Source organism: Rhea pennata, chromosome 1 (assembly GCF_028389875.1).
Source record: "Rhea pennata isolate bPtePen1 chromosome 1, bPtePen1.pri, whole genome shotgun sequence".
Classification (NCBI taxonomy): domain Eukaryota; kingdom Metazoa; phylum Chordata; class Aves; order Rheiformes; family Rheidae; genus Rhea; species Rhea pennata.
This window is the reverse complement of record NC_084663.1, coordinates 165,006,312-165,029,150: the sequence shown is the minus strand read 5'-3', so window position 1 is coordinate 165,029,150 and position 22,839 is coordinate 165,006,312.

Here is a 22,839-nt window from a genome sequence, read left to right as displayed (position 1 = left end):
ATCAAATATATGAGTTATCATTAAGGAACAATGTTATTTTCCTGTACAGGAAATACTGCTTTAACATGTGTGCTGGTCAAGATTAATATTCTTCTGTGTTATTGATATCTCATTATATGTTATTACATGTAGCAGTAGTTTTAATTTTGACATCATGTTGTCCAGACCGTACATTAGAGTACAAAGATTTTCATTTGTTGCTTCTTGATTTCCATTAAATTCTTTTATGTGTAAGATGTTGTTCTTTTATTGAAAGTACATTCTAGCTGGTAATTTCTGTCATCAGTTCTAGTCTGTTTTTCTTTTTTTTTCCTATTTTTCTACTCATCTATATCCTTGTGGGTCTGGGGGATTTTTGACCGCTGAAATGCCAAAAAAAAAAAAAAAAAAAGAAGTTTGTGTATTCTGTATAAAAGCATAGAGAATGTACAGATCTTTCTCCATTTTCTAGTCTGAAGTTATTTTATCCACCCTCTCAAACTTAGTGTCCAAGGACACTGGAACTCAGCTATTCAAATGGAGAACTTCAAGAAGAATCCTCTTTCCTGGAATTAGTCATTTGATAAACCAGCACCAAAATTTCAGCCATCTACTGATATTTATATCTTGGCAGGCTTTTTACCTTGTTTTCTCAATATAGGAAGAATTTCCATGAAACTTATTTGAGCTTCCTTGTCACTCCCAACGTTTTAAGTTATAGTCAATTCATTCCAGGAACGGAATCAGCAACTATATCTCTCCAAAATGAATTAAATTAAAAATAAAAACTATGGTTCAGAAAAGTCATAATATGTCTTAAGAGTTGCTTTGTAACCAGCAACATCTTTTTAATGAGATATTTATATTTCTTATTTTCCAAACAGCAGTTCATAACGAGCTATGTTCTAGCTACATAAAAGACAAATATAGTACTGTACAGGAAAACTTAATTAGGATCACAGTCATACAAGTCTTAAACTACTAGCTATATCAATCATGACATTATGAAATCTGTCACATTCTACAGCAAATAGCTTTACGTCTATTTCCTTAGCAGCATCTATCATCATGAAGGAAGCAGACCGGGACTCAAGAAGCAACAGAAGACCCTGGATGCCTCACTAGTGACACCTCAGATGATTGGATCAAATCTCACATCTTTAGGTCTTTACAGTTAAGCTAGTGAATCTTGCTGACAAATCTGGAACTTGGTCACAATCAAGGCACATGTTGGTTGCCTGGTAACATAACGTGTCACTCTGCAATTTGAAATGTCATGGTGAGGTAGGCTGGCTGTTCACCCTTGCTGTGGTGACAACCTTGTCCGTGTCTCTGAGAGGCAGCTTGTGTATGGAGCAGAAGTCTTCCCTCATCAGCTGGTGCAACTGGTGAGTGACAGTAGTTCTCTGCTGGTGTGCAATAAATGCTGATTTATTGCATTAGAAGAAAAATCTTCTATATTATTTTTGTGAAAATAATCCTTTATGTTTCACACGTTTTGCAGATGGAATTAAAAAAAAAATCCCTAAATGTGCAAAGAGCAAGATGTCCTACATTTTTAATATATTCGTTGCTTCTGAAATATATCATAGATTTTGTTGCCAGCTGAGAAAGTGATGTTTAGTGTGTTATCAGATAACAATGGGAGACTAATGTAAACAATGAAACTCCGTAGATTCAAATTCAGTTTAAAAAAGTTATATTGCTCATAAAGAGCAAATTATCTGATGAACTATCGTATATTAAGGAGGAAAAATACATGCAGGATGCATGAAGCAACACTGATCACATAGAAAGATGATAGATAAAAATCCCTTTGTCAGTCTGATGTCAAATTAGTTACTAATTATATTTCTTTGCCAGATAGGATGGGCAACTAATACTTTCATGATTTAAGTCACTGAAAAGGTGAACAGCAGAATATAAATGAATCAAAATGCACAGGGACTCATAGTACATGTTCCTCTTTTTCTAGAAAACAGGGAATGCTTCTCTAAAAACTACTGTTTTCTTGATCTGTTTGGGTATAGACAGGTAGACCTTGGAACTGGTGTTAAGCTTGATGTTGGTACAGCATACTGAGTGATAGAAACTTTACCTAGAAATCTAGACAATCATGTCTAAAAAAATTTTACTCCTGAAGAAATAAAATTAAGACTCTGCTTAAATGTAATCACGTCTTGTCATTTCAGGAACAGTCAGTTGTCTAAATAGAGACATCTAGTGCCACTTGCAATACCTTGAGGTGTCAAAACATTTGCAAAGCATTGACAAGTCCTGTAGGACTTGCATAATACCTCTACCCTTCTGGACTGCAACTAGAGTCTCTAAAAGTTCTAGAATAGATCTGTTTCCATCACCCATCTATCTATATTTCACCAGCTAAGTGAGCCCCAAGAATATGGAACTAACAGTAGGTATCTTAATATAGATACATCTATATTATACTGTGACACATACATGTGTCATGCCAGCTTGCTTTGTGGATAATGAAGAGGAAAAAAAAAGATTTAAAAAGATTTCTAGGGTACGTCACATATAACCGATTCTGTCTGTCTAGAAATGCCTCTGTCTTGATACATTCAAATGTAAAGGAGGGATTCAGCTCCATAGCAAACAAAGTTTAGGCACTAACATTTCAAGGTTTACACGTGAGCTAAGTGTCTACTATCCTATTATATTCAAGAGAAAATCTAATGGGGATTTTTAACACCTGAATTCTTACTCTTTGAGGTTGCAGGCATCTAATTATAAGCATCTACATGTTAGCTAGGTGCCTAAGCTTCCATTATAGACAATGGAAACATAGTCAGTGGATCTTGTTTCAGTTGTCCATAAGGTTGTATAGTGCTATTTGATATGCCCTGCAGCATCCTCACGCCTCCAGTTGCCAGTTTTGAAGGATGGAAGTACTCTGTAGATCCTGTCACCTCTTCCAGCATCATGTAAACACCTCGGATATCTTACAGAGTCTCAAATGGTGCTCAAGTCTATATTTAGACAGCTGTATTGACCCTATCTCTACTGAATATATTTATTCGGTTCATGCTGCTTAAATACAATGCGACTACACCTACCTGTAGTCATTTGAATTAAGATGTCTATAATCTGGACCTCTGTCCCAGCCCTGGTATTAAAAATGTAATTTTGCTTATCTATGCACAGTACAGTCATATCTAATTTGTCAGCATATTGTAAGTTTATTTCTTTATTTTCACATTCACAAATCCATGTACTCATTTTTTTCTGTCAAAAAGTAAAACTTTTAATACTGTCCTATGTTCATTCCTACTATATAAATGACAAATTGTCTAGCCCTCTCAGCTTTGTCATGGGTCTTTGCTCATATTGTATAATTGCTAAATCCTTAGATAACACCTGAAATCAGAAGAGGCACAGCTAAACTAGTTCTTGATCTGTAAAATGTGACAGCTGCCAAAAATATATCTTTTATTAATTATATACTGTCTTTTATCATTCATACTTTACTTGTAATGAAAATGACCAAAAATCGCTTCTTAAACTGTTCCTTGTGTCAGACCTACTTATATTCAATACCTCCACCAAATTTTGCGTAGGTAGACATTTTTAAAGATAGGTTGTCAATAGGAACTAAGAAAGCAAGGAATTCAGATATAATTCAGTTTTAGCTTTCCTTTTGAAATGTCTCTAAATATACATCACATTAGGAATGTTCTATATTTTTTAAAGGTATTTTAAAGACCATAAACAACTTTCTAAAATTTTGTGAGATTTCACACTCTAATAATCACTGCAAGCATAATTTTGGAACATGATTGAAATTTAGTTATCAACAACTATGTCTATATGAATGAGAGCCTCATCTTGTTATGTTTTTTTTATGCTCTATAAGATAAAACACAGAATAAACTAGTCCTTACTTTCATCACTAAGACTGTCTAATTTTCCTCTCATCATCTCATGATGGTGGACATGCAAATATTCCATTCCACAGTTCATATATAAACAATCTTTTGCCTCAGTCCTGTATTCTCTTATGATCCCTGTTCCTGTGTCACTTGCTAACTTAGTAAAGCATCTTTGCATGTAATTTCTCTGAGCTAGACTATAAATGTTTTTTCATACTTGTTTAGCAATTGTTAGCGTTAATTGTACTAAATGCATTGTGAATTTAGATACTTTGGTGATAACTTAAGAGGCTTTTTACAAGTGTGATTCTGTCATATTTTTCTAAATGACACACTTAAGTAAACAAAGGAATCCTTTACAATGCCTGCAAGATGAAAGAAGGCGAGACTGTCATTTTTGTTCTGCACAGCTTCAATGCTGCAGACTTCAAGGTCCAAGTAAAAAGTCTTTAGATAACCCATGAGATGGCCGCTTGCAAACAGATTATGTAACAATCATTTGGGAGACATAAAATGAAAGGTTTTATGATAATTAAGAGCATCTTCAGCCTTAGCACCAAAGTGTTTTCTTCTCTAGCTGCATCAAACATTTTTCTATTGATTTTGTGACTCTTAGGAACGCAGGGCAGATTTTTTTTTTTAACAGTAAAAGATAAAGCAAGTCTTATCAAAATGAAATCAATAACAGTATTAACAGTTTTTAAACTAGATAAACATTTTTGGGGGGAGGATGAGAAGGGAGGAAGTTGTTACACCTAAATAATATAGTACATATAGAAGAAAAATCTCTAAATAACAATGACTAATATTTTCTCTATTCTTCAAGTGAAATTCAGCCTATGATAGAAATGACAAAGAAGAACTGGTAACAGTTGAGTTAAAAGATGAGTAATCAGTTATGTGAACAGACTAGAATCAGAACTTTTCTTTGGGAGAGATCTTATTATTATGTTTCCCATTCTTTGACTGCAGCCATAGGAATCTTGCATCCTTCTTTGTATAGTATCACAGCTTATGCAGTTGGGATAGTAACATTTCCTGCCCTATTTTTCACTGGATTTACAGTTGTGGAGCACAAATAAGTATGCATGGACTCAGCAGTTAATGTAGCAGCTATCACAGAGGGGATGCATGGAGGGCCAGAGGTATGGGACGGCTAGAGTTAGCATGGCCACAGTGATACGGAACAGGGCACCAGCTGGAGCAACTGTCCTATTGCATTAGAAGTCTTATCTGATTTGAATCTCCAGAGGAAGGATAAAGCCACTCAAGTCTCCATCTGTAGGAAGTGCCTGGTACTTCCCTGAGCTAGGCTGGAGGCATTAGTGGCCTCACATGCCAGTTACACTCTGGCTGAGGCACCAGCTGAAAGATCTGCACGTGAACAAACCACATGCTATCTACTGGAAGAATGCACAGGAGATGGACAGATTCTTCACAGAGACCTTGCAAAGAGAAGCACCTCATCACACGAAGCATGAATGGAGAGACAGCTAGAGGCTATATACAAAGGAATAAATGATGGAGACTTCTACTATGGGTGAGGTAGGAAGCTTGTTTCTTTTAGTGAGAGGAAGAAGGTTCTTTCTCTACCTGCAGATTTGATCTTAAAGAAAGAGATACAGTAACAGCTGAAGAGGAACAACTTCTATCAAGGGAGGCATCTGGGAAGCTGAGCCTGATCTATGAGTCAGCATAAGAGAAAACAGTGGCCAACAGTGGATTGAGGTACGTTTCTGCAAGGCACAGAGGCACTCATCTGCTGACCAGGCTTGCTGTCTTGTGAGATGATCTGCTTATGAAGAGCTTAGATCAAAGATGCTGTGAAGAGACTGCCAAGGTTCATCTGATTCTTGGATTATAACTAGCTGCCTATCCATGTAGGCACCAAGGATACTGCCGAGGGAGACCTTGAACACATCAAGAACAGCTACAGAGCTATAGGGGCTAGGGCTGTCCAAGTATGGAGGTATTCACCTCAGTCCTGCCAGGCAAGGGGAAAGGTTTGGGTAGGAGAGATTTATCCCGTAAGTCAATATCTGGTTGTGCAGCTTGCCTCACAGTATAGTCTTGACTTATATGATCCCAGAACCTTCTTTGACGAAGAAGGACTGCTGGAGAAAGACATTATCCATCTTTCATAGAATCATAGAATCAGTAAGGTTAGAAGAGACCTCTGGAGATCACCTAGTCCAAAACCCCTGCTCTATCACGGTCACCTAGAGCATGTTAGACAGGGTTGCATCCAGGCGGGCCTTGAAGATCTCTGGAGAAGGAGACTCCACAACCTCTCTGGGCAACCTGTGCCAGTGCTCCGTCACTCTCACAGGGAAGAAATTCCCCCTCACCTTCAGGCAGAGCTTCCTGTGCTTCAATTTCTGCCCATTGCCTCTTGTCCTGTCACATGGGACAAATGAAAAGAGTTTGTCCCCATCCCCTTGACACCCTCCCTTCAGGTATTTATACACATTGATCAGATCCCCCCTCAGTCTTCTCTTCCCCAGGCTAAACAGGCCCAGCTCTCACAGCCATCCCTCATAGGGCAGGTGCTCCAGCCCTCTGATCATCTTCATAGTCCTACACTGGGCTCTCTCCAGGAGCTCCATGTCTCTCCTGGACTGGGGAGCCCAGAACTGGACACAGGACTCGAGATGAGGCCTCACCAGGGCTGAGGAGAGGGGCAGGATCACTTCCCTCCACCTCCTGGCAACACTCTGCCTAATGCACCCCAGGAGACCATTGGCCTTCCTGGCCACAAGGGCACATTGATGGCTCATGGTCAATTTGTCATCCACAAGCACGCCCAGGGTTATTTACCTAGGGTTAATTTTCCCTAGAGGCAGGACTCTGCACTTGTCCTTGTTGAACCTCAGGAGGTTCCTCTCCACCCAGCTCTCCAGCCTGTCCAGGTCTCTCTGAATGGCAGCACAGCCCTCTGGTGTGTCAGCCACTCCTCCCAGCTTGGTATCATCAGCCAACTTGCTGAGGAGGCACTCTGTCCCTTCATCCACGTCATTGATGAAGAAGCTGAACAAGATGGGACCCAGGACTGAGCCGTGGGGGACACCACTAGCCATAGGCCTCCAACCAGACTCCATGCCACAGATGACAACCCTCTGAGCTCTGCCTTTCAGCTAGTTCTCAATCCACCTCACTGTCCACTCACCTAACCCACACTTCCTGAGCTTCTCTAGGAGGATGTTATGGGAGACAAAAGCCTTGCTGAAGTCAAGGTACACAATGTCCACTGCTCTCCCCTCATCTATCCAGCCAGTCATTCCATCACAGAAGGCTATCAGGTTGGTTAAGCAAGATTTCCCCTTGGGGAATCCATGCTAGCTACTCCTGATCACCTTCTTTTCCTCCAAAGATGATGGAGAGCGGCCTGGCAACAACATTCGCCAGCTCCCTCAGTACCTGTGGGTTCATCCCATCAGGGCCCATGGATCTGTGGATGTCTAGCATGCCTAGATCTCTAATCCTATCCTCCTCAACCAAGGAAAGTCTTCCCTTCTCCAGACTTTCTCCCTTACATCCAGGCTCTAGGATTCTTGAGGGCTGCCCTTAGCAGTGAAGACTGAAGCAAACAAGGCAATAATTCTGTAATTCTGCCTTCTCTGTATCCCTTGTCACCAGGGCCCCTGCCCCATTCAGTAGTGGGCCCACATTTTCCCTAGTCCTCCTCTTGCTGTTGATGTATCTGAAGAAGCCCTTCCTATTGTCCTTGACATCCCTTTTCAGACTCAATTCCAGCTGGGCCTTAGCCTTCCTCGCTGCATCTCTACATACTCTGTCTGCATTCCTGTAATTCTCCCAAGTAGCCTATCCCCTCTTCCACATTCTGTGTGCTCTCTTCTTCTGTCTGAATTTGGCCAAGAGCTCCTTGCTCACCCATGCAGGTCTCCTGCCCCTCTTACTTCTTACTCACAGGGATGAACTGCTCTTGAGCTTGGAGGAAGTGATGTTTGAATACTAGCCAGCTCTCCTGGATCCCCCTTCCTTCTAGGGCCTTAACCCATGAGATTCCTCCAAGCTGGTCTCTGAAGAGCCCAAAGTCTGCTCTCCTGAAATCCAGGGCTGTAATCCTGCTTGTTGCCTTACTTCTTTCCTGCCGGATCCTGAACTTCACCATCTCGTGGTCACTGCAGCCAAGGCTGCCCCAAACCTTCCCAGCTCTAACCAGTCCTTCTCTATTGGTAAGGACAAGATCCAGCAGGACATCCTTCCTCGTAGGCTTCTCTACCATTTGTGACAAGAAGTTATCATCAATGCATTGCCGGAGCCTCCTGGACTGTTTGTGCCTTGCTGTGTAGTCCCTCCAACAAATGTCAGGGTGGTTGAAGTCCCCCATGAGAACAAGGGCCTGTGATCGTGAGACTACTTCCAGCTGTCTGTAGAAGGCCTCATCAACTTCCTCTTCCTGATCAGGTGGCCTGTAGTAGACACCCACAACAATGTCCCCCGTGTTAGCCTGACCTTTTATCCCATGGATAAGCAGATTTGCCAAATTGGTGAGGACAGCTTTAAACAAGGTTAGTTGTGGGGAGATGACAAAAGCCTGAAGAGAAGTAAAGACCTTTGGGTGGAGCAATGGGGAAGCACCCATGGGACAGAGTAATAAAATAAGCTGGCTTATATTCTCTGAGAAAATAGCATTATTGGGTATCTGTCTCAAATGCCAATACACAAAGGTACAAAACAAAGAACAGGAGGAATTAGATGTCTATTGGAAGCCAGACTGAGATCACAGAGATGTGGTAAAATAGTTTACATGACTGAAATGTTGCAATAGATGAATACAGGCTTTTGGGAATACAGGCAACAAACAAAGAGTTTCACTCTATGCCAAATAATGGCTTGAATCCAAAGAGATTAGCTTAGAAATAGGTGATGAACAGGTTGAAAGATCATGTGAAACATCAGAACAGAGACCAGTAAGAGTGTCTAAAACAAACTGCTTGATCAGAAAGAAAATGTTGAATGTTGAAATGTTCTTTGGACAACTGGAAGAAGCCTCATAATTGCAAGCCCTGGTACTAATGGAGAACTTGAACTACTCTGAGATCTAGTTGAAGGTAAACATTCTTCAATGCAAGTGATCCAAGAAATTCCTGGAGCATGTTGGTGACAATTTCTTGATGCCAATGATTGCTGATTTGATAGGGGACTTGAATATTCTCTCAGAGCTACCACTTACTTGTAAGAAAAAAAATGATTGAAGACATCAGCCTTGGCAGCAGCAGCCATAGTTTAAGATCCTGAGAGAAATGAGCAAGATGAACAGCCCAATTGCAACCCTGGGATTTTAGAGAGCTGTTTAAAGCTTATACTTGGAACTGATTGCTGGGATTCTTTGGGAATCTGCCCTGAAGAGAAAAGGGGCTCAGGAAAACCGGTTGATCTTCAAGGACATTCTCTTCAAAGCACACAAAGCATGCAGATGTGCAGGAAATCACACTGTGATTTGTACTTCAAAGCCTCGTAGAACATCACCATGGAGGACCAGGAAACTTCTCACTGAGCTCAAAAACAAGGAAGTACACAGAAAGTGGAAACAAATGGACTATCAAAGAGAAATACAGAGACATTACTCAAGCATGCAGATAGGAAAGCCAAAGCTCATCTGGAGTTGAAACTAGTGAGTACAACTAGAAGGGCTCCTATAAGTCCATTGGAAGCAAAAGGAAGGTTAAAGAAGATGTGGGCCCACAGATCAACGGGGCAGAAACCTGATGACAAAAGACATGGAAAACATTGAGATATTCCATGCCTTCTTTGCTTTGATCTTCATTGGCAAGTTCTGCTGCAGGCCTCTGAGATCCTTGGGCAGCAGATTCTAGGAAGCGAAGTACTAACACTGGTTGAGGAATATAGCCAGAGGCATCACTCAAACAAATTGAGCATATACAAGTCAATGGGACCAAATGAGATGCATACAAAGATGCTGAGGGAGCTGACTGATGTCACCGTAAGGCTGTTCTGTCATCTTTGAAAAGTCATGGCAAAAAGGGAGGTTCATGAGGGCTGGAAAAAGCCAAAACATATCACCCATTTTCAAGAAAGAAAAGAAGGAGGACCCAGGGAACTACAAAATAGCCAGTGAAACCTCCGTCTTTTGAAAAGTTATGGAACAAGTCTTCCTCAAAGCCATCTCCAGCTACATAAAGTAAAAGGAGATAACTAGAAAGTTATCCAATCGCTCTTTACCAAAGGCAAATCCTTGTCTAAGCAATTTGACTTCCTTCTCTGAATCATAGAATCACAGAATGATTGAGGTTGAAAGGGACCTCATGGAGATCATCTAGTCCAAAACCCCTGCTCTATCACAGTCACCTAGGGTATGTTAGACAGGGTTGCATCCAGGCGGCCCTTGAAGATCTCCAGAGAAGGAGACTCCACAACCTCTCTGGGCAACCTGTGCCAGTGCTCTGTCACTCTCACAGGGAAGAAATTCCCCCTCAGGGGAATTAGGAGGGCAGAACTTCCTGTGCTTCAATTTCTGCCCATTGCCTCTTGTCCTGTCACATGGGACAAATGAAAAGAGTTTGTCCCCATCCCCTCGACACCCTCCCTTCAGGTATTTATACACATTGATCAGATCCCCCCTCAGTCTTCTCTTCCCCAGGCTAAACAGGCCCAGCTCTCGCAGCCATCCCTCATAGGGCAGGTGCTCCAGCCCTCTGATCATCTTCATAGCCCTACACTGGGCTCTCTCCAGTAGCTCCATGTCTCTCCTGGACTGGGGAGCCCAGAAATGGACACAGTACTCGAGATGAGGCCTCACCAGGGCTGGGGAGAGGGGCAGGATCACTTCCCTCCACCTCCTGGCAACACTCTGCCTAATGCACCCCAGGAGTCTACTGGCCTTTCTTGGCCACAAGGGAACGTTACTGGCTCATGGTCAACTTGTCATCTACCAAGAGATCATTTGCCCAAGGAGAGAGTGGTGGGTGCTATATATTTTGTCTTCAGCAAGGCCTTTGATGAAGTTACCCATAATATTCTTGTTGCTAAGTTGGAAAGATAGTTTTGAACTACAAAATGTGGAAAACTTGCCAGATCATCATAGTCAGAGTGCTGTCAAAGGCACAAAATCCAGCTCTGTCTTCTTTACTCCCTGTTACGAGATGTCCAGGCATATTGTAAGATCTCCCTGAACTTTCTCTTCTCCACAGTAAACAATCCCAGCTCTTTCATCCTTTCCTCCTATGACAGATGCTTCAAATCCTTAATCATTTTTGTGCCACTCGTTAGACTCACTCCAGTGTGTCCACGTCTCTTATGCTGGGGAGCACAGAACCAGACTCAGCACTCCAGATATTGTCCCGCTAATGTCAAGGAAAGGGGAAGAAGCACTTCCCTCAACCTACTGAGGATGCTTTTCATAATACAACCCAGAATGGCATTGGCCTTTGCTACAAGGCTGCATTGCAAACTGTTGTTCAAGTTGTCATCCAGCAAGACCTTAGATCCTTCTCTGCAAAGTTGGTCTCCAGCTATTTAGCCCCCAGCCTATATTTGGGCATAGAATTATTCCTCCCCAAGGAGGAATAATTAGTCCCCAGGATAAATTACTAGTCCCCATAGGACAAATTAGTCCCTACAGGGACATATGGACATAGGAACATCGGACTAACTAGTTCCCACAGTCCCCAGGCCTCTGCACTTGCCTTTGTTCAATATCATAAAGTCTGACATTGGTTAGAAGGTTGGCGTGTTTCTCCAGCCTATCAGGGTCTTAACAGCTGCAGATGGTTGTGCTGCAGTGGCTCCTACCAGTTTTATATCATCTATGAACTTCCTGGAGGTGATCTGGTCCCATCATCCAGGTCATGAAGATGCTGGTGATCCTTGAATATCAACCTGCTCTTTTGGACTTCTCTTCCCTACAGGGCTGTATCCTATGAGATTCTTCCAAGAGGGTCCCTGAATGGGCCAAAATCTGCTCTCCTGAAATCCAGGGTTGCAATCCTGCATTTTTCCCCTTGCTCCCTCCATGCAGGATCCTGAACTCCCATCTTGTGTCTGATGGAGTCAAGGCTGCCCCTGAATTTCATGACTCAGACCAGTTCTTCCTTGTTTGTCAGCATGAGGTCCAGCAGAACATCTCTCCTCATCAGCACCTTTATCACCTGAGTTAGGAAGCTGTCATCAATGCACTCCAGAAACCTGAATTTCTTGTACCCTGCTGTGTCGTCTTTCTAGCACCTCTTTGTTGTCTTTTCTGGACCTCTTTCTATGAGGTCCAGAGCCTGTGGATGCAAGGCTTCTTCCAGATGTCTGAAGAGGAGCCTTGTCTACATCTTTTTGATTAGGCAGTCTATAGAAGACACTCACTACAATGTCATCCATGATAGACTGCCCAGTCACCCTGACCTCTTGCCAGCTCTCAGCTGGCCTCTCACCCATCTCTAGGCAGGGCTCTAGGCATTCCTGCTGCTTTCTCTTATACAGGGCTAGAGTCTCACTGAGATCACAGAGATGTAGTGGGATAGCTCACATGATGGCAGTGCTGAAGTAGATGGATATAGGCCTTTCAGGAAGGACAGGCCAGGAAGGTGAGGAGGGGGAGTCACCCTGTAACTGTACACTGACTAGCTCCTCCTTTTTGTTCTCTATGTTGCATGCATTAGTGTACAGGCCTATCAGAAAGGTACCCTGGATGCCGACTCCCTAGAAAGGACAAAAGGACTTCCTCCACCTTATGGTCCTATAATAATTTCCTTATGTGCTTAGGGTGCTTATATACCATAAATATGCTTAGGGTGATTGTTTTGTTGATTAAGAGGTCCCTTCTATTTGTATCACCCCAGACCCTTTAGTTGACAACCCCACTGTCACATGCTTGCAGGCAAGAGTGGGCCTCAAGCATAGCCCAACCCTTACCAAAGCCAGCGGTGCTGGTGTATCCTACCACTGGCAATCACCTCGGCTGTCTATGGCCAGAGATGCCACATTGCAGAACTATATGGAAATGTAGTGATAAAAAATGAGATGACACTGCAGAAACTTTCAACTTCGGTAGTACTACATTGAAATATAGTGATAAGAACTAAAAAAACAAAAAACAAACAAAAAAAAAAAAAAACCCACACAAACGACAAACGAACCAACCAGCCAAAAATGGGAACAATAAAAGTTGATTGTCTTTTTACCTAGTTTGGCTTGTTGTTTAAACTGAGAGGTTAATCTAAGAGCAAATAATAAAAGCTTATTATTTATGACCATGTTATACCTGGAGACTTCTTTTTTTTTTTTAAAAAAAAAAAAAAAACACTCTACTTCTACTACTTCCTTTCTTGACTGTTGGTCACTCTTTCCTTCCTCTGTTACTCCTACTTTAAAGCCCTCCTTACCAGGCTCACCAGCTGGCTGGCAAAGATGCTTCTAGCCCACTTTATCAGGTGAACCCCATCTCTGTCAAGTAGCTGTCAGTCCTAGAAGAGGATTGCTCATAGAAATGAAAACCCTGCAGCTGACACCAGCTGCACAACCAATTGTTGATCCAAAGGATCCATTCACTCCTCCTCAGGCACTTCCCTATCACAGAGGTTTAAGGACAACAGCTGGGCCACCATGTGCTTGACCATTGCTCCCAGAACTATGTAGTCACATTAGATATTTTCCAGGTCTCCCCAGCAGCGTCACTGGTGCCCACATGGAAGAGCAGCAGGGAGTAACTGTTTGAGGGCTGGACAAGCCTCATCAGCCTCTTCACAGCATCCCATATACTAGCCCTTGGCAAGCAGCAACCTCCTTAAGACAGCAGGTCAAGTTAGCAGGTGTAGGCCTTTACCCCTGCAGCAGGGAGTCTCTCATGGCTAACACTGGCCACTTCCTCTCAGTTCATTTGTGTGGCTGAAGCTCAGCTAGCTCATATGCTCTATTTCAGAGTGCTGAGAGATCCTTGTCCCTTACAAGGGCAGTGAACCTATTCCAAAGTTTCAAAGCTTCCAGTGGATCAAGAGCCATCCTCCTGGTGCCAGAAATTATCAGCTTCCAGCATTGGCCATAGTAGGAATTTTCATTTTCTGACTCCACAGGCACTGACTCTGCAGGTACCTCCACTACAGTGGAAAATCTGGACTCAGAAGCTACAAGGTCTCAGAGAAGATGCTCTCAATCTGTCTGATAATCTCTGATGCTGTACAGTCTGCTGACCTCCTCCTGCAGCTCTTTGACTTGGCAGGCCAGCTCCTCAACCACTGCTTACCTCCTGCAGGTAGAGAGACCCTCAGCCTCAGCTTTAGAGGGGGACTCTAGGCCCCCTCTGCAGCCCAAGACTTGCAGAGCTTCAAGCTCTTTCTGAAGGAGGCAAGACCCTCTGATGCTGCAGCAACATTTTCTCCAATAGCTGTTGGGGACCGTGCCTTGTGATGCATCATCACCACCATAGCTGAAGACAGGTATGCTGGTCTGAGTAGCATTAGCAGGCCCTTCTTTGCACCCTTCTGCACAAACTTCTGTAGCTATTAGCTGTGCTCTAGGCCTGGGTCTTACATAGGTCTTTCCCCAGGACTGGCTGGAAGGGTGTTTGATCCTCCTTAAGCATAGGTCAGAAGGAATAAAGTCCCCAACACCCTTTGATCAAGGGCAGCCAACAAGTTGCTGCTGGAGCTTCTTAGGAGAAGTCAAGGCCCCCTGGGTCTGTCCTTCCCCAGCTCTCCTTACCTGTCTGCAGCAAGCACCTCTAGTTCCTCAGAGCATTTTGAAGAAGCCCCCTATGATCACCAACAAAGTCCCCAGAAGATCTTGAAGAAGAGCCCAGACCCACTGTGCTGACTGCTGCCTCAGCTCCCTGTGCTCAGTCACAGCTGAGCAGCAATTTAAGAAGCTTGTCATCTTCTGTGCAATACCACTTCTCAGCTGAGAAACAGCATGAGCTGTGACGCAGTAGAGAGCCCTAGCATGCTCTAATATATAAATAAGTCTCCTTACTTGATGCGTTAACATTCAGTGACTGACTTTGGGATACTCAACTATATATATTTATATCCATGTAGGTTTAAAGATATATACCTTTAAACTTTCTGGACCTCAGTTCCCAAGCAATAAAATGAAATCAATAGTAATTTCCTACTTCACAGGATTTTTGTAAGGATAATTACATTAAAGATGCAGAGGTATTCAAATCACATGGTATGTGGGGTTGTAAAGATATTTTAAGATCATTATAAGAATAATTGGGTCATTTATACCTGGCTTAATAATAGCTTATACCTATTTTTCATTCACTTGTATTAAATAAGACCAGTCCCTGTTTAAAGAATTACTCTTTTTAAATCTTCTGAAAGCGTATGAACCTAACCATGGACATTATGGCTTTGATTAACTTTGAAAGCTGTTAATTAATTTTAAAATGTATATTTTTAAAAACAGCTTCAAATATCAGAATGGCACTGAAATACTTTTTTCAGTAAAGCTCATTACTGTAAGTTTTTTTTCTATAGCAATCTACTTTTGTGTGTTCTTTCTCTGCTTTCCAACTAATAGTTCAAAATTATAGCTCTCTTCTAAAAAACTTATATGAAGAATTTTGTTAAAGTTGAGGAATGTATTTCTTTGTTCAGGCTCATGAATTTTAAATGCTGAACTGTATTAAGATGAAGGCTTAGAAAAATACACTGTAAAAATAAGAATCAGTTTATGTTTTATTATCCAGCTCTTAGTTTGTAACCAACAAACTAAGTTATGAGGTATGAGTATAGTTTTGTCTTGTTCACATTACAAATAGCTTTTCTTACTGTTTGCAACATCTGAAGTAATTTCAACATAGATACTTGGATCATTTATTAAAGACCAGATGTATGAATCCAGGCAAAGATTTTTTTGTTTCAAGACATGATACACAATCTTATGTTAAGCAAGTTTTCAGAAATCAACAGCTTAATGGTTTATAGAACACTATTTTATGGAACACATATCACAGAGAGATACATTAGCTAATAACCCTTTAGTTGTCTTTATATTTTTATCTTTGGTTTTATGGATTGTAACTAGTTACTACAAGAAACATTTTTAAGGAATAACTCTTTTTAAGCCATGTCAGTTTTCTGAAAAGTGAAAATTTCCCCCTCATTTTCACTTTGACTTTAGAAAGAAAGCAAGTGAACACAGAGCTTAATCACTCTCTTATGAATAAGTACCTATACTTTATTCAGTATGAGGCAGTTTGTCTATCAGGAAGGAAGCAGTGAGAAAAAGGGGAAAATAACCCAGTTACGTGCTGTAAATCCCTGGCTGCTGTGGATTACCATATAACTAGACATCTCTTTTTGACTCCAAGGTAAAGATGATTAGGTCTGCTATGCACATCAGAATGAGCAAGTATTTGTGGATTTGAAAATACAATCAAATTACAGGATTAAAGAGAAACTGATAACAAGTTACTGGAACACTTTTCTAAAGCAAGACCAAGATCCTCAATCTTCTGAACTAACACAATTGACAAGATATCAGTACATGATACATAACAAAAAAAAAAAAAAAAAAAAAAAAAAAAAAAAAAAAAAGAAGAAGAAGAAGAATTTTACCTTAACATTACAATAGTTGCCTTCTCTACAAGGATCATACACGGATTTATTTCTGACCTTGAAAAAAAAATCCTAATATAAGTCATTTCAGTTCATGAAAATGAGCATGTATAGTTATAAAAAGCTGACTAAAATTATGTGAAAAGGCTTTTAAAGTGAATATAAAACTTTATTTCAGCTGGGGTTTTCTGGGGTTATCAAAAATAAAATACATTAAACAATGTTCACAGCAAAAGTTATCATAGCATGATTTAAGTATTTCACTTCCTATCAGCACATAAAACAGCAGTAATACACTGAAATCAGCAGGAAAATCTTAAACTACCAACTTATCACTAACAGCTGATGATCTAGTTAGCATTCACTTGATGAAGCTACAGCTTTGAGAGCAGTTTGTGTGGGAGAGAAAATGTTAAAAAGGAAAAGAAAAAAAAGGAAAAGCAGCAAGATAATAAAAGGAAGGCCTGAATACAATTTGTGCAAGGATACTGCTTAGTATAATCTTCTTCAGTGAAATATTCAACACTTACAGTCCATTGTTACTTAAGCTAAGTTAAATAACCATCTATCAAAGAAAATGAGGTGGGGGTTGTTTGGTCTTTGTCATTCCGCAGTTGCTGTAACAACAGGTTTATTTTGTATGAAACATTATTTTTTTTCAGTTTTTAATTGAAAATATATTGAAACTTGCAGGCAGATTGTCTCCTGCCCCATGCAAACAAACAAAAGGACCCTGAAAGACAGCACAACATGAATTTGAATGAAGAGCAAGTGTAGATGCCTCGCAGTCCATCCAAGATGTGAATCATTTTGCTGCTTCTTGGCTCAAACAGCATCAAAGCATAGGAATTACTCCCCATGTTTCCCTGCGTTTCTCTGCTTCTACTTTATTTCCCTTTCAGCACACTTCTGACTTCAATATATATTAATTTTTTAATGCAAGACAAACATCACATTTTTCATTCTTTGAATATTTCAGCTATTGATATGTAAACATTTGTAAACATATGTTTTATAACCGATGGATAATAATAGTAGTAATTTTTTAAAGTAATTTTAAGTTTTCATATTCACTATAAATTTTGCTACACAATATGTGGAATTAGAAGGTCATTTACCCTGAAAAATACAGTTTTCCTCTTCTTTCTAAAATCTTATATGCATTGTCTTTTAGTCCTATGATAAAGACCTTTTTTCTGTTCAAGTCACTGGATCAAATACTTGTCATATGTAAATTAGCACACTTATTTACTTCATCTTCTCTTGAGGATCTACTTTTCTTTTACTGGTAGAGAAGAAATCTTTCTCATATAATCATTTTAGAAATAATACTTATATTCTGTCAAATACATATAAGAAGTAGATGAGAAATATTTTGTCTTTGTTCCACTTCAAATATGGTCATCTGGGAAATTAGTACTATTCCGTTTCAGAATTACATATAGTTCCATACTACAATATTTATCTCTGTGGTGGCATGATTTTGCAGTACAAGCACAAAACTTTATTCTTGGTACAGTATGCTTATATAAAATCAACAATCATAAGCTTTGCTCTTTTCCATTACAAGAAAATAGCAGCACTGATTAAATGGTACATTTTCAAATCAGAAGGTTAATCCAGCAGAAATCTACTTTAATGAAAAGAGGTTCAATCTTCATGTAACAGCTGCAGATGTAACTCTTCAAGTATGAAATTTAGATAGAGACTCACAATGGGCAAACACGCTGGAATATGCACGAATCAGTATTAAATAGGCAACATTTATGAATCGTATATAATTAAGTTCTGCTATTCAAATATTTCTGCTCCTTTTTTTTTTTTTTTTTTTTTTTTTTTTTTTTTTTTTTTGCGTGTGTGAGAAGCAATCTAATATTAACCTATACCAGGCACAGAAAAAAAAGGTTGTCTTATATGAAACACTTTTTGTCAACAATGCTACATTAGATCTGCAAGTCTAAATCCTAGAATCATTATATTCTACTCATTAAACTTAAGCAAACTTAAACATTAAGCAAAATATATTGATTTAAAGGAGCACACTTTAAAGTTTTGTTTGAGGGAAGGATCTGAGTAACGTGAGAATAATTAAAACGCAAAATTCTTTTAACCTTTAAATTAATATTAGCAAACAAAGCTATTAATTTGTAAATTAGGCCAAAATTGAATTGAAGATTTTAAAGTGTTACTACCCTTCCATTTTTCCCTATGTTTAAGAAAAAGTCTCAGTAAGATGCTTTCCTTGAAAAGCATGTATAGGTTCAGTGCATTAGTGCATTAGTGGGATGTTGATTAGCTGTTTTGGTTGGTTTTGGTTATAGGTACTTCCTATGTGTAACTCTCACACATTCTGGAACTAGTTTATTGATAAAGCCAGGATAGTATTGCATTCTGTAAACAGAAAACTATTTAAGGAGTCTGTAGGCATTTCTAGTACTAATTCATATTTCCATTTGTCTTGAATGGCTGGAGTGAAGATGCTTCTGGTGGAAACAAAGCTCATAACATTTGAACCACAGAAGTAATCACTTGCTTCCTGCCTATGAAAAATAATCAGTCTGCCAGTCCATGCAATTGGAAAATTGAATTCTTTTACCTTACTTTTCATGTTCTTACCTGAAAGAAAGTGATTATATAGCAATCTTTGGTCAGTCTAGATCACTATAGCTCTGTAAACCTAATGCTCATTTTTGTCACTGAAAAAAATTAGTTCTTTTGGTTTAGACTGAAGTAGACAGTATTTAGGAGCAAATTCTTGTTTTAACAGCTATTTTTTTTTCAGATAGCTTTTACAACATAGAAATACTGACTCTTTGTTTTTGTCTGTTTTTGCTCCATAGCTCCTATTTCAAAAGAACATTTTATATTAAGTTCTTCTCTCCTGCATGCACTATGCTTGATATAAAAATGGCAACAGAGTGGTGGGTCTTTATAATCCCTTTGCAATGATGAGGCAGTTTACTCATCTGTCAGGTCACTAGCATAAATTATGAAATCTTCAAGACTGAATTAATTCATGGCGAGCTTCAGGGCCTACAGTAACTGATATAACTGAGGTGGAGCAAGACACAGGCCTTGGACATAATACTAGTAGAACACGACTAGAAGAGCGCCAACAGTGTCATTAATTATACTAGCTTTTAACCATACCTGTTAGATCACACACTAAGACTTCTTATTTCATTGTGAATTTAAAATTCCTTATGAGCTTTAGAAATAGAAGAGAGAGTTATGGAGAATGGCAAAGCATAAGGAGTGTCAGAGATAACAGAGAATCTGTTATGAAGATCTACTATCTTTAGTAGTTTTGCCCGGCCCAGTATGGACCTGGGCTGTAGAATTGTACAGACTTAAGCTATAGTGCAAGGGGGAGACTACAGCTCTTCTTACAGCACATTGCTGAATGTTGAAATGAGTTAGAAGGGGTGTCACTGGCTTAGAAGGCAAATATTTTCCTATTGTGTGAGGTGCAGAAACTCCACTGGAAATCACACGGAGAAAGACAGTAAAGGAATATGACACTATGCTGTAGCGGAGTGAAAGAAAGCTTTTAATACTTCACTGAAAGTTCTACTTCCCAAGTTTGTAATATTTTAATGGGCCTTTATAGCAATTATGACTCATGTTGACAAATCTTTCTTAATTTCTAATTACTTTTTATCTAGGAAAGGACTCCAAGGTAAAGGCTTTTGCAGCATTTAATTATTACATTAACCTATATATCATTTTGCATTTCTTTACCATCTTATTGTAGAAGATAATGCATGTAAGCTTTCCGGATTCATTCAGACAACTGAATTTTGATAACTATTTTGATTCCATGACCTGTCACCATGAAAAGTAATTCTAATACCACAAACAAGAAATTATATTACTGTATACATACATACATATATATGAATCTTTTTTATATTTGCAAGTCATCACTTTTTTATTATTATTATTTCCACAGTGTTTGTTAGCTGTGTCACAAATACTGTGAGATAGGAGAATAAGGACATGAACAAAAATGGGATAGGGCTAGCTGATGTAGAGTGTGTCTATATCAAGCAGTGGTTGCCGAACTAATTTCAGAACATGAAGCACTGTATCTATAGCATTTATATCAGCATGATACTGCACCACCATCTTGAGAGCAAAGCTTGTTAGCTGTGCTATCATCACAGTAACAGAGCTATTCTATTTTAAGGACCAGCACTATAATTTTTGTGTTATGCTGTACTCTGTGGGCAAATCAGCCTGTCTGCAGCTAGCACAGGGACCATGTTATAGCCTAAGATGAAAAGATCCAGATGTCTATAGAAACTTACATCCTAAAAAAGGTACATGACTTAAAATGATCTTCACTTGGTCTGGTCATATAATTCTCCTCAGAGATTATGAAAATTCACACATATCTATATATGCCTATATCTGTTATCTATGTTTATATGTATCTATCCAAAATTATCTTGTTCCAACTAACAAAACTATATGACTAGATATAAGTAATTCAGCTGAGACTAATAGCATCAGCCATTAATCTTAATTAATCTTAAAAGTAATTCACTAATCTTGAAAGTAAGCACTTACTCTATAACTTTACTGGATTAGGATATGTGCTCATTTATTTGTTGGTATGATTTTTTATTAACAATTTTATACATCAAGCTTGAGTACAATGATTGCAGATATACTTTTCAAAATATTATTTAACATAAATCACTATTTATTATTATTGTATTCATGTAATGCCAAGTGACCCAGGTCATGAATTCATGCTAAATGCTGCTTAAATGTACAATTTGGAAAGGAAAGAATAAAGTATTTACAATGAAAGAAGACTTTCTAGTTCAAATACTGGCTGTTTCTGTATTACAGTGTTAATGCTGAGAAGGCCATAGTTAAATTCAGTTCTAAATTCACTTTTGCTCCTGGCCATTACACTTAAGATAATATGAATCCAAACTATAATATAATTAATAAGGATAACTTTATTTTTGTGTGTGTGAAATACTAAGTGCAGGAAGAAGTTAAATGAAGCAGCTGATGTTTGAAGAATTAGTTGCTACCCACCTACTAGTAGCTGTTCTTAATATTTATGACACCTAAAGTGGTTACACTGCAGTACACAGTAAATCTGGTAAACATTAAATACATTAGAAACCTGCTGTAAATGAAGAGCCCCCTAACTTGATCCTATGATCACAGTACAACTTCTTTTTGACTTCCTTTACTTGCTGCTACTTCTCCACCTTTACAGGCACAAGAATCTCTTTTATGTGGTAACCTCTTCTTCATCCAATAGCCAACTTTTGATAAAGAGATAAGTAAGTTTTACATTTAGTTCTGTTATGCTTCAAAGTAGATACACTCCCTTGTACTGTAATATATAAAATAAGTTGATGATTGGAAATAAGATAGAAGATAGCACATTTCAAGACTATAAAGTTATGTTTATATAATATATAGCCTGAAAATTTAATACATTATTATTTAAGTATAGTGTCTGTAACACTAACAGTTATAATACACTGATACTGTAAAAATCTTCCATACATAAGATGTATCTATTCTATTTATTACATGTTGCTATGATTAACTGACATTCTTTCTTCCCTATTTCTTCCCCCAAATCTTTTCCATCTTGTCTCAGTTCCACAAAATTCTTTCATCTTTCCTCCAATAAAACTGTAAGGTCTTTGAAATAACCTGTCTCATTTCTATGGCACATATATATTGAAAAGAGGGGAATGCACAATTCAAATGCATTTGTAATACTGAAAGTGGTTATCAATGCCATTATTATAACATAGACAGAATATTGAGCACACTTTGCTGTCTTCAAACATGAGGTAGTATACGCTCGAGAGCGAGACGGGAAAGCAGAGTCAATTTCTCCCGGTGATTTGAGAGCTCGTGAAACCTCTTACTGGAAGGTTAATGTTGGTCTGTGATTAGACAGTGAAAAACTGAGGCGCTGTTCTCACAAAATGTCAGCCCTGAATGGAAAAAGCCTTAAAGTATAATATTATTCTAGCAAATCACTGTTTCCTTAAATCATGAAGATCATGAAATCAGCGATTTATATGATTTTTTCCCCTATCTGTGTTAAAATCTCGCAAGAATGGATATTATACCACATTAGTTGATAAGAAAAAAATACGGTATTTGTCACAGGGAAAAAAAATGCTCGTTTCACGTGCACTTTAAGTCAAGTCAGGATCAGAGCAGTTTACTGACGTTTCGACGACGTGTAATTAGCCAGCAATCGGCGATCTGTCCGCGCAGGATGATTATCAGCCATAAAACTGATAAATCGCAGTAGTAATTGCTTCCAATTGCCAGTAAATACCTGCAAATCCCCACAGACCCGCCCCGAGGGACCCGCGAGCGGCTCCCCGCGAGCGGCCCCCCGCGCCGCCCCTCCCCGTCCCGTCGGGCCGCCGCGGCGGGGC